The sequence below is a fragment of the Myotis lucifugus genome, unplaced genomic scaffold (assembly GCF_000147115.1).
Source record: "Myotis lucifugus unplaced genomic scaffold, Myoluc2.0 scaffold_705, whole genome shotgun sequence".
Classification (NCBI taxonomy): Eukaryota; Metazoa; Chordata; class Mammalia; order Chiroptera; family Vespertilionidae; genus Myotis; species Myotis lucifugus.
Window position 1 is genome coordinate 60,245 of NW_005871753.1, and position 14,334 is coordinate 74,578.

General features: G+C 39.5%; 1 pseudogene; it reads right to left on the minus strand.

Annotated features, from left to right (window-relative positions):
• Window positions 1-2,893: 2,893 nt before the first annotated feature.
• LOC102418118 lies at window positions 2,894-4,020 on the minus strand (annotated as a pseudogene).
• Window positions 4,021-14,334: the final 10,314 nt, after the last annotated feature.

Here is a 14,334-nt window from a genome sequence, read left to right on the forward strand (position 1 = left end):
TGTTTTCTGTTACTTGTTATTTGTTTTTACATTGTTAATATAAATAATGTTAACTGTAAATATTAATGTAAACATGAAGTATTATCATTATTTAACTATACTTATACTAAGCTAAGATCAGATAACTGACCACTTTGAGAATCAGAGAATCAGATATAAGAAAAATTCTTAGTTCTGGCTTTTAGTAAATGTTTATATGATTAGCATATTACTGTAGCTTTGTGCCCATGCATGACGATACACAAAATCACATTGCAAAGCTCCACGAGGTGGTACTGAAAGACCCTCAATCCCATATCATTAAAGAAAAATAATAAAGAGCAGACATTAACTCCAAATAAATGCCATGAGCTTTCTAGAAAACTCTTCCCATTCAAGAGATTTTTGAGAAAAATAACAAGTGCAAATTTTACTGTTCCATCAAAATGTCTCTTAATAAAGTTCATTAACTGTAGAGACAATATTTATAAAAATAATTATTAAACGTATTATTTTGACTCAAATATTTTTTTCTCCCTAAAGTTTTTCACCTTATTATATTTTCCTAGCATATTATCTACCTGTTTACAACCTCAGGAAAATCTAGTTTAAGAGTTTTACTTCCTAGATATAATAAAAAAGAGAAATCAGCAGTTGTGCAAATCTTGAGTTCATTTCCCCAAGCTATTCCTTTGGTATGACACATATCTTATTACAATATTCCCCTAAAATTATATGTATTTATGGCAGTGAATAATATACATAGGAAATTCCAATGCACACACAGAAAAGCAGAAGTGAAAAAGATCTTATTGTTATGGAAGATATATATTTTGGTAGTAACATCATATAGAGTGCCTCATCAGCAATGAACGTCTGCTTTCTTTCATTATGATTATCTTTTACTAGAGGCCCAGTGCATGAATTCGTGCATGGGTAGGGTCCGGCTGACCTGCCCCAATGGGGGCCAATCTGGGCTGGGCCTGCAGAGGGGAGGGGACGCGGGAGGTTGACTGGCCGGCCCCACCTCCGATCAAGCCCGTTAGCCTGCCACAGTGCTCCTCATAGCGACTGGTCATTCCAATTGCTTGGCTTTATATATACAGATAATTTCAAATCGCCATATGACAGTAATGCCATATATTGGAAATGCAAGTGTTCAAAAAAAATTCATCAATGCTTTCTATAAAGGTACAGTCAAACAACTCTACAGGGATCGGGCCTAAACTGGCAGTCGGACATCCCTCTCACAATCTGGGACTGTTGGCTCCCAACCTCTTGCCTGCCTGCCTGATTGCCCACCTCTTGCCTGCCTGCCTGATTGCCCCCTAATCAACCCCTACCAGCCTGATCAATCCTCAACTGCTCCCCTGTCGGCCCGGTCACCCCCAACTGCCCTCCCCTGCAGGCATGGTTGCCCACACTGCCCTCCACTGCCAGCCATCTTGTGGCTATGGGTGCCGCCATCTTTGAGGGTGGGGCAGTCAATTAGCATATTCCCTCCTTATTGGCTGTGGGCGCCGCCATCTTTGCGATGGCCTGAGGGTCAATTAACATATTCCCTCTTTATTAGATAGGATTTTTTATATTTTTATTGATTTCAAAGAGGAAGGGAGAAAGAAAGAAACATCAATGATGGTAGAGAATCATTGATTGGCTCCCTCCTGCGGGTCCCTCACTGGGTATCGAGCCGGGAACCCAGGCATTTTCCCTGACTGGGAATCAAACTGTGACCCCCTGGTTCATGCAGGCCAGGTTCCTTGGTTACGTTTATTCCTAATTCTCTTATTTTGTTTGTTGCAATGTTAAATGAGATTTCATTTTAGTTCTTCTTTCTGATAGTTCATTATTGGTACATAAAAAATGCCATTGATTTCTGTATATTAATTGTGTATCATGCTACTTTGTCAAATTCATTGACTAAATTTAGTAGTTTTTTGTTGGAGTTCTTAGGTTTTCTATGTACAATATCATGTTGTCTGTGAAAAAAAAGACAGTTTTACTTCCTCCTTTCCTATTTGGATGCCTTTTATTTTTTCTTCTTGTCTGATGCCTTTTATTTTTTTCTTCTTGACTGATCACTGTGGCTAGGATTTCCAGGACTAAGTTGAATAAGAGTGGTGAAAGCAGACAAACCTGTCTTATTCCTGTTTTAAAGGGAAAGCTTAGTTTTGGCACATTGAGTATGATGTTGGCTGTGGGTTTGTCATATATGGATTTGTTATGTTGAGGTATTATCCTTCTATTCCCACTCTGCTGAAAGTTTTGTCATAAGTGATTGCTGGGTTTTACCAAATGCTTTTTTCTGCACCTATTGATATGATCATGTAGTTTGTATCCTTCATTTTGTTAATGTCATGAATCACATTTTTTGATTAGCAAATATTGTACCAAACTTGCATCCCCAGAATAAATATTACTTAGTCAAGGTCTATGACCTTTCTAAGGTATTACTGGATCAAATTTTCTAATATTTTGTTGAGGATTTTGGCATCTACTAGTGGCCTGGTGCACAAATTCGTGCACATTGAAAGGAAATTAATTAGAAGAAATATTTTAACATCACTATTCACCCTTTCTCTATAATAGAAGTGTCAACCAAAGTCATGATCGACAGTGACATATCGAAACACACACGTGTGATTGGCTCCAGCGAGAGCTTCATATGTATCACACATATGTGAGTCAACTTAGACTTTTATATATATAGAATAAACTTGCTTAATAAGACCTGCTTTCTGATTTAGCTAAGCTTTTTCCAGCCCAGTGAAGCACCCCAACTTCTCTTTCAGGTAATTGTCAGCAACACAGTAGTAAATATCAACATGAAGCAGATTATTATTGTAGATCATGCAGGGAGAACAAAGGATAAAATATTTAAATATTAACATATTTAATATATATATATTTTTAGAAATTATAGTTTTATGATTTTTCTGTTGCTGCTTCATCCACTATGAATAATTTCACAATACAACACTTTCAGGCAGCTTCTTTGCTACTTTCTTTGGTTTCCACTTCTTTAGGTAACAATGGCTCCATCTTTAGTAACAAACCTTTGCTTGTCGAACTACGAAGGAAAGCTCATACCACAAAGGGTCCCAAATTCAGCGGTCTGTGCCTACAAACTTCATTGATAACAGCTTGCAGATTGGCAGCTATCTGGTCACTTGACATATCCAGTGTTGCTATTTTGGTCAAGAGAAAGTTCACCCTTTCTTCATCTACCTTAATTTCAATTCCAGTTTTAAATAATTCAAGCATTTTGGGGATGTCAAGGCCAATGGAATTTTGATTAAGCTTTGGAAATCTTTTTTTCAGTTTCCTCTTTAATGGATTAAGCTCGGGCATAATTTCTGGAACAGCTACATAAATGTCTGGCTCAATTTCTTCATCCAAAATCTTCTGAATCAGATTAGTTCCTCCTGCAAACGCAGCTCCCTGTTCTTCTGCTATTTTAATTTCTGATGCATTCCCTGTAAATACAGCAACTTTATTGATTTCTGAAACGAATGGGTATGGCAAACTAACAACACTGGCAAATGGCTCCACTCTTTTTTCTTCCCCAGTGCCATGTCCAGTGTCAAATCAAGATAAACACCTCGCTTTGGATATGTAAAGTCCAGAATTTGAAATTTCTTAAGTAATTTCTTAAGACTATATTCTGCTCACTGACAAAACCTGAAGTCATTTTCAAGGTCCACCATTTCTAACTTCTTTTCAGTTGGGTCAAGTTTCTAAGCTTTCTAAATCTATGTTTTCTGGCTAATGAAAAGAAAATAGGATTCCACTGAGTCTTGTATCTACGTACTCCAGGACTTCTGTGAGAATCAAATGAGATGAGGCACAGGAAAATTCTTCACAGACATTTGGTTAAAGTGTAAAATGTTTCCAACTGGCTATAAAGCAAGTTGTGTTCCTGGGCTGAAGAAACTGCAAGGAGGCTAGTTGCTAGGGAGAGGAAGCTGGGCGTTGCTATATAACATCATTACTGGCACCCACAGATACTGTTTCCAAGCTGGGCTGGGCTCTGGGCTGCATTTTGCACCATGGGGTCTCTGCAGCATTGGCTGTGATTTGGTGGGGTGTCACTCCAGGGTGGTGGTGGTGCCTATGTCCCACTTGGGGGAAGCCGAATGTTGCTTTGTGGGCATCAGCTCTGTGGAGCTGTTTCTTTGTAAATGATCATTGTGTGTCATGGCAGCTCCTGCATTGAGCATCTGTCCCTGGTGGTCAGTGTGCATCATAGTGACCAGTCCAATGGTCAAACACTTAGCATATTAGCCTTTTATTATATAGATGTTCATCTGGGATATTGGCCTGTAATTTCTTTCTTTGCAGTGTCTTTATATGGTTTTGGAAATAGGATAAAGTAGGCATCACAAAAAGGGCTTAGAAATATTTTCTTCTCTTGAATTTTCCTGAATAGTTTGAGGAGGATAGGTGTTACTTCTTCATTGAATGTTTGGTAAAACTCTCCTGTAAATCCATTTGGTCAGGAACTGTTATTTGCTAGAAGTTTTTTAGCCCTGCTTCAATTTCATTAGCTGTTATTGGCCTATTCAGGTTTCTGATTCTTCCTGAATAAGTTTTGTAAGATTGTTTCCAGGAATTTGTCTATCTGCCCATGTTGACCAGTTTGTTGGCATATAGGTATTCAAAGTATTTTCTTAAAATCCTTTCTTTTTCTGTGTTATCAGTTGTTACTTCAACTCTTTCATTTCTGTTATTATTCACTTGGCTTCTCTCTTTATTTCTTGATTAAACTAGCTAATGGTTCATAAATCTTGGTTATATTTTCAAAGAACCATCTCTTGATTTCATTGATCTTTTGTGCTGCTGTGGTTTATTGGGTTTTTTTGGGGTTTTTTTTGTTTGTTTGTTTTAATTAAATTTTTTAAATATATTTTATTGATTTTTTACAGAGAGGAAGGGAGAGGGATAGAGAGTCAGAAACATCGACGAGAGAGAAACATTGATCAGCTGCCTCCTGCACACTCCCCACTGGGGATGTGCCCGCAACCAAGGCACATGCCCTTGACCGGAATTGAACCTGGGACCCTTGAGTTTGCAGGCTGACGCTCTATCCACTGAGCCAAACCGGTCAGTGCATGTTTTTAAGTCTCTATGTCATTTATTTAAACTGCATTGTTTCCTCTGATCTGTATTGTTTCCTTCCTTAGCTTACATTGGGCTTTTCTTATTTTTCTCTTTCTAATTATTTTAGTTGTTGGATTAGATAATTTATTTGAGTTATTTCTTGCTTCTTGAGGTAGGCCTATAATGCTATGAACTTTCCTCTCAGGACTACATTCACTTTGTCCCAGAGATTTGGGGTTGTTGTGTGTTCATTTTTTTTTTCAGGAAGATTTTGATTTCTGAAGTTGATCTATAGCTTCATGCAATGGATATTATTTCAATCTTATTGAACTTGGAAAGACTTATTTTATGTCCTAACATGTGGCCTGTCTTTTAGAATGTCTCCTCTTCATACAGTCTTCAGCTGGTATTTCAGGGTAAATATTCCCCAACTTAGTCTAATTCTAGTTAGATTCTGGGAGTAAGTGGGAGAAAGATCCACCTAGTCTGCTGCCATCTTCCAATCTCCCCAAAGCAAACATTTTTGAGATAGAAATTCTAATTTTTTTTTCTTGAATCCCCAGAGTAACACCTTTCACAACCCAATTTGAAGAGCCTTGCAAAGGTCAGAGGCAGAAGCCCACAGAACCTTTCCTGCTGCTGAGACACCCCTCCTGGCCTCCTGCCTCCAGTTTGCTCTCTTAGGACCCTGGAAAACAACTGGGTGGAGTAAGCCTGGTCCCCCTTGACCATCACCCTGACCTCTGAGTCTCTTCCCCTGTCAGACTCAGGGCCATCATGAACTGGTATCACCAAGTATCTGGTAGAGTTAAGAGAAAAGTCAGTGTAGATGGTGCATCCTCAATCACATAGAGCTCTAGCTCTAAGGTCTTTTTATTTGAGATTGGGGGTCAGAAGTCCTGGCACAAAGGACACTGTCCCAGGTGCCATGACAAACCCCTGTCCCCTTTAAAAGTAATTACTTCTTTCTTTAACTTGGAGGATGCTACCTAATATGGAAAAAATTGAATGTCATGCAGCCTAATATTAAAAAATAATTTTTACAAGATTGTCCTATCCTAAAGGTAAGATCAAATTCAATTAATATCATTAGCGATTCTTTAAGCACATTAAATTTTATAAAGCACCCTTTGGCTCACATTATATGCTGCTATATAAAATAGAAGAGGAATAAACTAAATTCAAGTCTAATCATAGAAGCCCAGGCAATTAAAATTGTTTTCAAATAATTTACAAATTTATGTACTGCATAGTTATTTTTTCATGCATAAATACACAGTATTGAAATTGTAATAAAGACAAAATATCTGGTAAAATTAAATTAAAGAATAATTTTCGTTGTTCATAAGTATATCTTTCCTCCATAATTTATGTGTTAATATATAAGAATTTATTCCAAAAAGTCTCCTAAGAAATCACTTTTACTTCATTTTTGGTTATCTAGTGTGTGCAGGCCAAAGAAATTATAAATACCAATAATTAAGTGCTTCAAAAAAATTACTGCACACATTATGAGAGAGAATTTTGCATATACTAAGACTAAATAGGAAGACAAAAATAGGCCCTGTCTAGATAGCTCAGTTGGTTAGAGCATCATTCTGATACACCAAAGTTGTGGGTTTGATCCCCAGACAGGGTACATATAAGAATCAACCAATGAATGCATAAATAAGTGGAACAACAAATTGATCAATTTTTAAAAATTTAAAAATAATAAAAAATTTTCTTACCAATTGAGTAAAGTAGTTTTTACTTCATTAATAAATAGATCATGTGTCAAAAAAGCATACACAGGTCTTGTCCAGGTGAATTTTATCCTGTCTGGCCAGGTGCTAGAGAGTGAGCCTCATAACCAGACACCTGGAGAGGAAACTCCATCCACAAACGGGTCAATAACACCCCAGACCCAACTACAGAGGCAGGAAGAAGGCGGCAATGAGGGAGAGAGCGTGAGTCAGTGAGGGACCAAAAGAGGAGTGTGTGGTCATGTGGGCTGTGTGTGTGTGTGTGTATGTGAGTGAGGCACAGATAGATCCCACAGGGCCTTTGAGGTTAGGTTAAACGGGCTTGCCTAACTAGGCAGCCTCTGCTCCTGTGTAAGCAGTTCCAGGAGGCCGGCTCGTCCTCAGATGTCTAGCATTTATAAGGGGAGAGCTGCTGTAACTGAGAGCCACGCCTCACCCCAACCCAGGGTGCCCTCAGATAACACCTGGGACTCTACAGACACCCCTGCCAGGGACCTGCTACCTCAGCTGGGGTCCCACGGTCAACGAATCTCCAGCCACCCTGGGTGCAGGCTCCTGTGAGTTCTGAAGCGTGCTTCCCCCTGACCAGCCCAATGCCTTAGCCTGAGGCACTGCAACCACACAAGTAGGAGACACATGAGCAGCACACTCGTCCAAGGAGCAGCAGCCCCATGATCAGCCTGCCCCAGGCCTAAGAGCAGAAGCCTCACGTGGCCTGCCCCAGTCCAAGGAGCAGCAGCTGTCAGCTGTGTGAGCGGCCCACTACCTCATCCGAGGAGCAGCAACCATGGGAGCAGCCTGCCCCATCTGAGGAGCAGCAGCCACATGAGCAGACAACCCACATCTGAGGAGCGGCAGCCTTGCACAGTCCACACTGGTCCAAGGAGCAGCAGACACACACAGCCTGCACCTGTCTGACGAGCAGCAGCTGGGTAAGCAGTCTGCCCCCATCCGAGGAGCAGCAGACACGCATGCAGCTCGCTCCCACCTGAAGAGAAGCAGCTACACAAGCAGCCCATCCCCCATCCGAGAAGCAGCAGCCACGTGAGCAGACAGCCCCCATACAAGGAGCAGCAGCTGCACATGCAGCTCAATCCGGCCCAAGGAGCAGCAGCTGCCCGAGCAGCTCGCCCCTGCCCGAGGTCACCTGAGGAGTGGCAGCCCTGCGCAGCCCACATTGGTCCAAGGAGCAGCAGCCAAACGCAGTCTGCACCTGCCCAACAAGCAGCAGCTGAGTGAGCATCCCTCCCCAATCTGAGGAACAGCAGCCACACATGCAGCTCACCCTCACCCCAGGAGCATCAACCACGCAAGCAGCCTGCCCCCCATCTGAGGAGCAACAGCTGCACGAGCAGCCAGCACCCATATGAAGAGCAGTAGCCCTGTAAGCAACCTGCCCCTGTCCAAATAGCGGCAGCTTCACTAGCAGCCCGCCCCATCTGAGGAACAGCAACAGCGTGCAGCCAGCCCAGATCCAAGGAGCAGCAACCATGTGAGCAGTCTGAGCCCATCCGAGGAGCAGAAGCCACGTGAACAACCCGCTCCTGTCCAAGGAGCAGCAGCTGCGCTCAGCCCACCCCTGTCCAAGGAACAGCAGCTGTGCGAGCAGCCTCACCTACCAACCAGAGGAGACAACACTGCTGTGAACAGCACCCAGCAAAGGAGCCGCTGCCAACTCAGAAGCAACCACTACTGTGACCAGTTGAGCAACTGCAGCCCGAGGAACCACTGCCACCCAAGGAGCAGCCCCTGCATGACTCGACATCTAGATCAGTGGGTGAGACAAAAATGGGTAGACAAAGAAACCCCCAAAGGAAAGAAATATAGGAATCACCAGAAAAGCAGCTAAGTGAAACAGAGGCATGCAATATGTCAGAAAAAGAATTCAGAATAAGAGTCCTAGAGTGCATAAACCGGTTGGAGAAAAAAATCAACAATGTATGTAAGAATCAAGAAGAAATGGATGAAAAAATCAATAACTTATATAAGAATCAAGAAGAAATAAAGAGTGATATAGCTGCAATAAAAAAACACCATGGACAGTTTCAAAAGTAAGCTAGGAGAAGCGGAGGACAGGGAAGCAAAACACACCCAAACTGAACTGCAATTGGACAAAAAAATTAAAAGACAGGAGGAGAGCCTAAGGGAGCTATGGGACAACATGAAACGAAGCAACATATGAATAATAGGGGTGCCAGAACAACAGGAAGAGGAACAAGGATTGGAAAACCTATTTGAAGAAATAATATCAGAAAACATCCCTGCAGTGGGGAAGAAAAAAGTCACACAAGCACAGAGAGTCCCAAGCAAGATGAACCCGAAAAGACCCACACCAAGACACATCATAATTACCATGGCAAATGTTCAGGACAAAGAGAGAATCTTACAGGCTGCAAGAGAAAGATGGAAAGTTACATACAAGGGATCTCCCATTAGATTATCAAATGATTTCTCAACATAAACACATCAGGCCAGAAAAGAATGGACATAAATTTACAAAGTGATGCAAAGCAAGGGATTGAATCCAAGAATACTCTATCCAGCAAGGCTATCATTCAAAATTGAAGGGGAAATAAGAAGCTTCACAGACAATAAAAGGCTAAGGGAGTTCATCACCACCAAGCCAGCAATGCAAGAAATGCTAAAGGGACTGGTGTAAAAAGAAGAAATAAAAAGCTAAGAAAGAAAACAGGCACAAAAATAAAAATGGCTAAAAACAAGTACCTTTCAATAATAACTTTAAATGTAAATGGACTAAATGCTCCAATCAAAAGACATCAAGTGGCTGAATGGATAAAAAAACATGACCCATACATTTGCTGTCTACAAGAGACCCACCTCAGAAGAAGGGACTCACACAGACTGAAAGTGAAGGGATGGAAAAATATCTTTCAGGCAAATGGAAATGAAAACAAAGCTGGGGTAGCAATACTTATATCTGACAAAATAGACCTCAAAGTAAAGGCCATAACAAGAGATAAAGAAGGTCACTTCATAATACTAAAGGGATCAATACAACAAGAGGATATAACCCTGATAAACATATATGCACCCAATGTAGGAGCACCCAAATACATAAAGAAACTCCTGGAAGATAGCAAGGGAGAGATAGAAAACAATACAATCATAGTAGGGGACTTTAATACACCATTGACATCCCTGGATAAATCCTCTAGACAAAAAATCAGCAAAGAAACAGCAATCCTAAATGACTCACTAGATCAGATGGACTTAATTGACATCTTCAGAACATTTCACCCCAAAGCCGCAGAATGTACGTTCTTCTCAAGTGCACATGGGACATATTCAAAAATAGACCACATATTGGGTCACAAGCAAAGTCTCCCCAAATTCAAGAAGATTTAAATCATCTCAAGCATCTTCTCAGATCACAATGGTATAATATTAGAAATAAACTACAATAAAAACAACCCAAAACACTCAAACACTGGGAAGCTGAATAGCATGTTATTAAATATTGATTGGGTTACCAATGAAATCAAAGAAGAAATTAAAAACACCCTGGAAAATAATGACAATGAAAACACAACAATCCAAAACCTATGGGACACAATGAAAGCAGTCGTGAGAGTGAAGTTTATAGCTCTACAGGCCTACCTCAAAAAACAAGAAAAAATGGTAGTAAATCATCTAACTCTACAACTCAAAGAATTAGAAAGTGAGCAACAAGAAAAGCACAGAGTGAGCAGAAGGAAGGAGATAATAAAGATCAGAGCAGAAATAAATGACATAGACACAAAAAAAAACAATACATAAGATCAATGAAACCAAGAGCTGGTTCTTTGAAAGGATAAACAAGATTGATGAACCTCTAGCCAGGCTCACAAAGAAGCAAAGAGAGAATAGCCAAATAAAAAAAATCAGAAATGATAGAGGTGAAATAACAACAGACCCCACAGAAACACCAATGATTGTTAAAAAATACTATGAACAACTCTACTCCAACAAACTAGACAACCTGGAGTAAATAGACACATTCCTAGAAAAATACAACCATCCAAAACTCAATCAGGAAGAATCTAAAAATCTCAATAGGCCAATAACTGTGGAATAAATTGAAGCAGTCATCAAAACACTTCCAGCAAACAAAAGCCCAGGGCCAGACGGCTTCACAGGGGACTTTTACCAAACTTTCAAGGAAGAACTAAAACCTATCCTCCTCAGATTATTCCAAAAAATTCAAGAGGAAGGAACACTTCCAAGCTCATTCTATGAAGCCAGCATCACCCTCATACCAAAACCAGATAAAGACAACACATGAAAGAGAATTACAGGCCAATATCCCTCATGAACATAGATACCAAAATCCTCAACCAAATCTTAGCAAATCGGATCCAGCAGTACATCAGAAATATCATACACCATGACCAAGTAGGATTTATTCCAGGGATGCAAAGATGGTACAATATCCGCAAATCAATAAACGTGATAGATCACATAAACAAATTGAGAGAAAAAAACCACATGGTCATATCAATTGATGCAGAAAAAGAATTTGACAAAATCCAACACCCATTTCTGATAAAAATTCTCAGCAAGGTGGGAATAGAAGGATCATACCTCAACATAATAAAAGCCATTTATGACAAATCCACAGCCAACATCATACTCAATGGGCAAAAACTAAAACCGTTTCCCTTAAGAACAGGAAAAATTCAGGGATGCCCACTCTCACCACTCCTGTTTGACATAGTACTGGAAGTACCAGCCATTGCAGTTAGACAAGAAGGAGAAATAAAAGGCATCCAAATTGGAAAAGAAGTAGTAAAACTGTACTTATTCCATAAAAAACCCTAAAGACTCCATCAAAAAACTATTAGACTTGATAATTGAATTCAGCAATATAGCAGGATACAAAATTAAAGCCAAGAAAACTATGGCATTTCTATACACCAATAGTGAACTTAGAGAAAGAGAGACTAAAAAAAAATCCCATTTACCATCACACCAAAAAAATTAAGATACTTAGGAATAAACTTAACTAAAGAGGTAAAAGACCTCTACTCAGAAAACTACAGGATGTTGAAAAAAGAGATAGAGGAAGACATAAACAGATGGAAGGACATACCATGTTCATGGATTGGTAGAATCAACATCATTAAAATGTCCATTCTACCCAAAGATATCTATAAATTCAACGCACTTCCAATAAAAATACCAATGGCATATTTCACAGACCTAGAACAAACTCTCCAAAAATTCATGTAGAATAGAAAAAGGCCCCAAATAGCTGCAGCCATCCTCAGAAAGAAGAACAAAGTAGGTGGGATCTCAACACCTGATATCAAGCTGTATTACAAAGCCACTGTTCTCAAAACTGCCTGGTACTGGCACAAGAACAGATATATAGATCAATGGAATAGAATAGAGAACCCAGAAATTGACCCGAACCAATATGCTCAATTAATATTTGACAAAGGAGACAAGAACATACAATGGAGTCAAGACAGTCTCTTCAATAAATGGTGTTGGGAAAATTGGACAGATACATGCAAAAAAAATGAAACTAGACCACCAACTTACACCATACACAAAAATAAACTCAAAATGGATAAAGGACTTAATTGTAAGATGGGAAACCATAAAAATACTAGAGGAATCCAAAGGCAACAAAATCTCAGACATATGCCGAAGCAATTTCTTCACTGATACTGCTCCTAGGGAATTGGAAACTAAAGAGAAAATAAACAAATGGGACTACGTCAAAATAAAAAGCTTCTGCACAGCAAAAAAAAACCATCAACAAAACAACAAGAAAGCCCACTGCATGGGAGAACATATTTGCCAATGTTATCACCGATAAGGGTCTAATCTCCAACATTTATAGGGAACTCATACAACTTAACAAAAGGAAGATAAACAATCCAATCAAAAAATGGGCAAAGGATCTAAATAGACACCTTTCAAAAGAGGACATTCAGAAAGCCAAGAGACTAATGAAAACATGCTCAAAGTCACTAATCATCTGAGAGATGCAAATCAAAACAATAATGAGGTATCATCTCACACCTGTCAGAATGGCTATCATCAACAAATCAACAAATGACAAGTGCTGGAGAGGATGCGGAGAAAAGGGAACACTTGTGCACTGCTGATGGGAATGCAGACTGGTGCAGCCACTATGGAAGACACTATGGAGTTTCCTCAAAAAGTTAAAAATGGAACTCCCATTTGACCCAGTGACCCCACTTCTAGGAATATATCCCAAGAAACCAGAAACACCAATCAGAAAGGATATATGCATCCCTATGTTCATAGCAGCACAATTCACCATAGCCAAGATCTGGAAACCCCCTAAGAGCCCATCAGCAAATGAATGGATTAGAAAACTGTGGTACATCTACACGATGGAATACTATGCTGCTGTAAAAAAGAAGGAATTCTTACCATTTGCAACAGCATGGATGGAACTAGAGAGCATTATGCTAAGTGAAATAAGCCAGTCAATGAAAGAAAAATACCACATGATCTCACTCATTTATAAATAATAAAGACCATTATAAACTGATGAACAAAAATAGATACAGAGGCAGAGCAGCATCAAACAGACTGTCAAACTACAGTGGGAAGGCCGGGAGGGTTGTGGAGTGGGAGTGGGGGTAAGAGATCAACCGAAGGACTTGTATGCATGCATATAAGCATAACCAATGGACACAAGCCACTTGGGGGTAGGGGAGGCCGGGGGAATGTCAAGGGGTTGGGGGGGGAAGGAGACATATGTAATACTCTTTGTAATACTTTAAGCAATAACATAAATAAATAAATAAATAACATACACACATATTCCACAATCAACCTATTGAGAAAATTTTTATAAGAGATCTTTCTACCCTATAATCTAAATGTGCTTAGTCAAATCTTGGGATCTTTTGCTCAAACTGTCACTATGTTCACATCAGATTATAACAAGAATGTATACTCTGTTACTAAGAATAAGTATTTTCCTAAGCACAACTGCCACCATGTTACAGGTGAAGTGATAGCTAGAATCATTGGTTTAAACTAATATATGCAAACAAATAGGAAGAGTGTGAAATGACTGCACTTATTTATTTAAAAGATTTTTTTCTATAATAAAATAGTGTCTTTTAAAACCTAAGTGAAAATTTAGAGACCATTTTTTAAAATGAATAAAGTCTATTAATCTATAAACAGATGCAAAGAGTTGTTAGAAGAGTTCTATTTTCCTTATTTTTTGTGACAATGATTGTGCTAAAAGCATATCCAAGAGTTTCTGGTAGAAAATTATTTTGTGTGTGTTTTTATGTGTGAGAGAGTGTGTGTGTACATACACATACTACAAGTATGGCATATGGGACTTAAACATATTGTCCTGCTTCTAAAAGGTTTCCATATTGCACAATTTTGCCCTACAGTAGTTCTTCTGACAGTGTTATCGATCTTGAGGTTAAATTTTTAATTAGTATCAGTTCACATTTTCTGTGCGGACCCAGAGAGTAAATATTTTAAGACACATTTCCAAACCAGG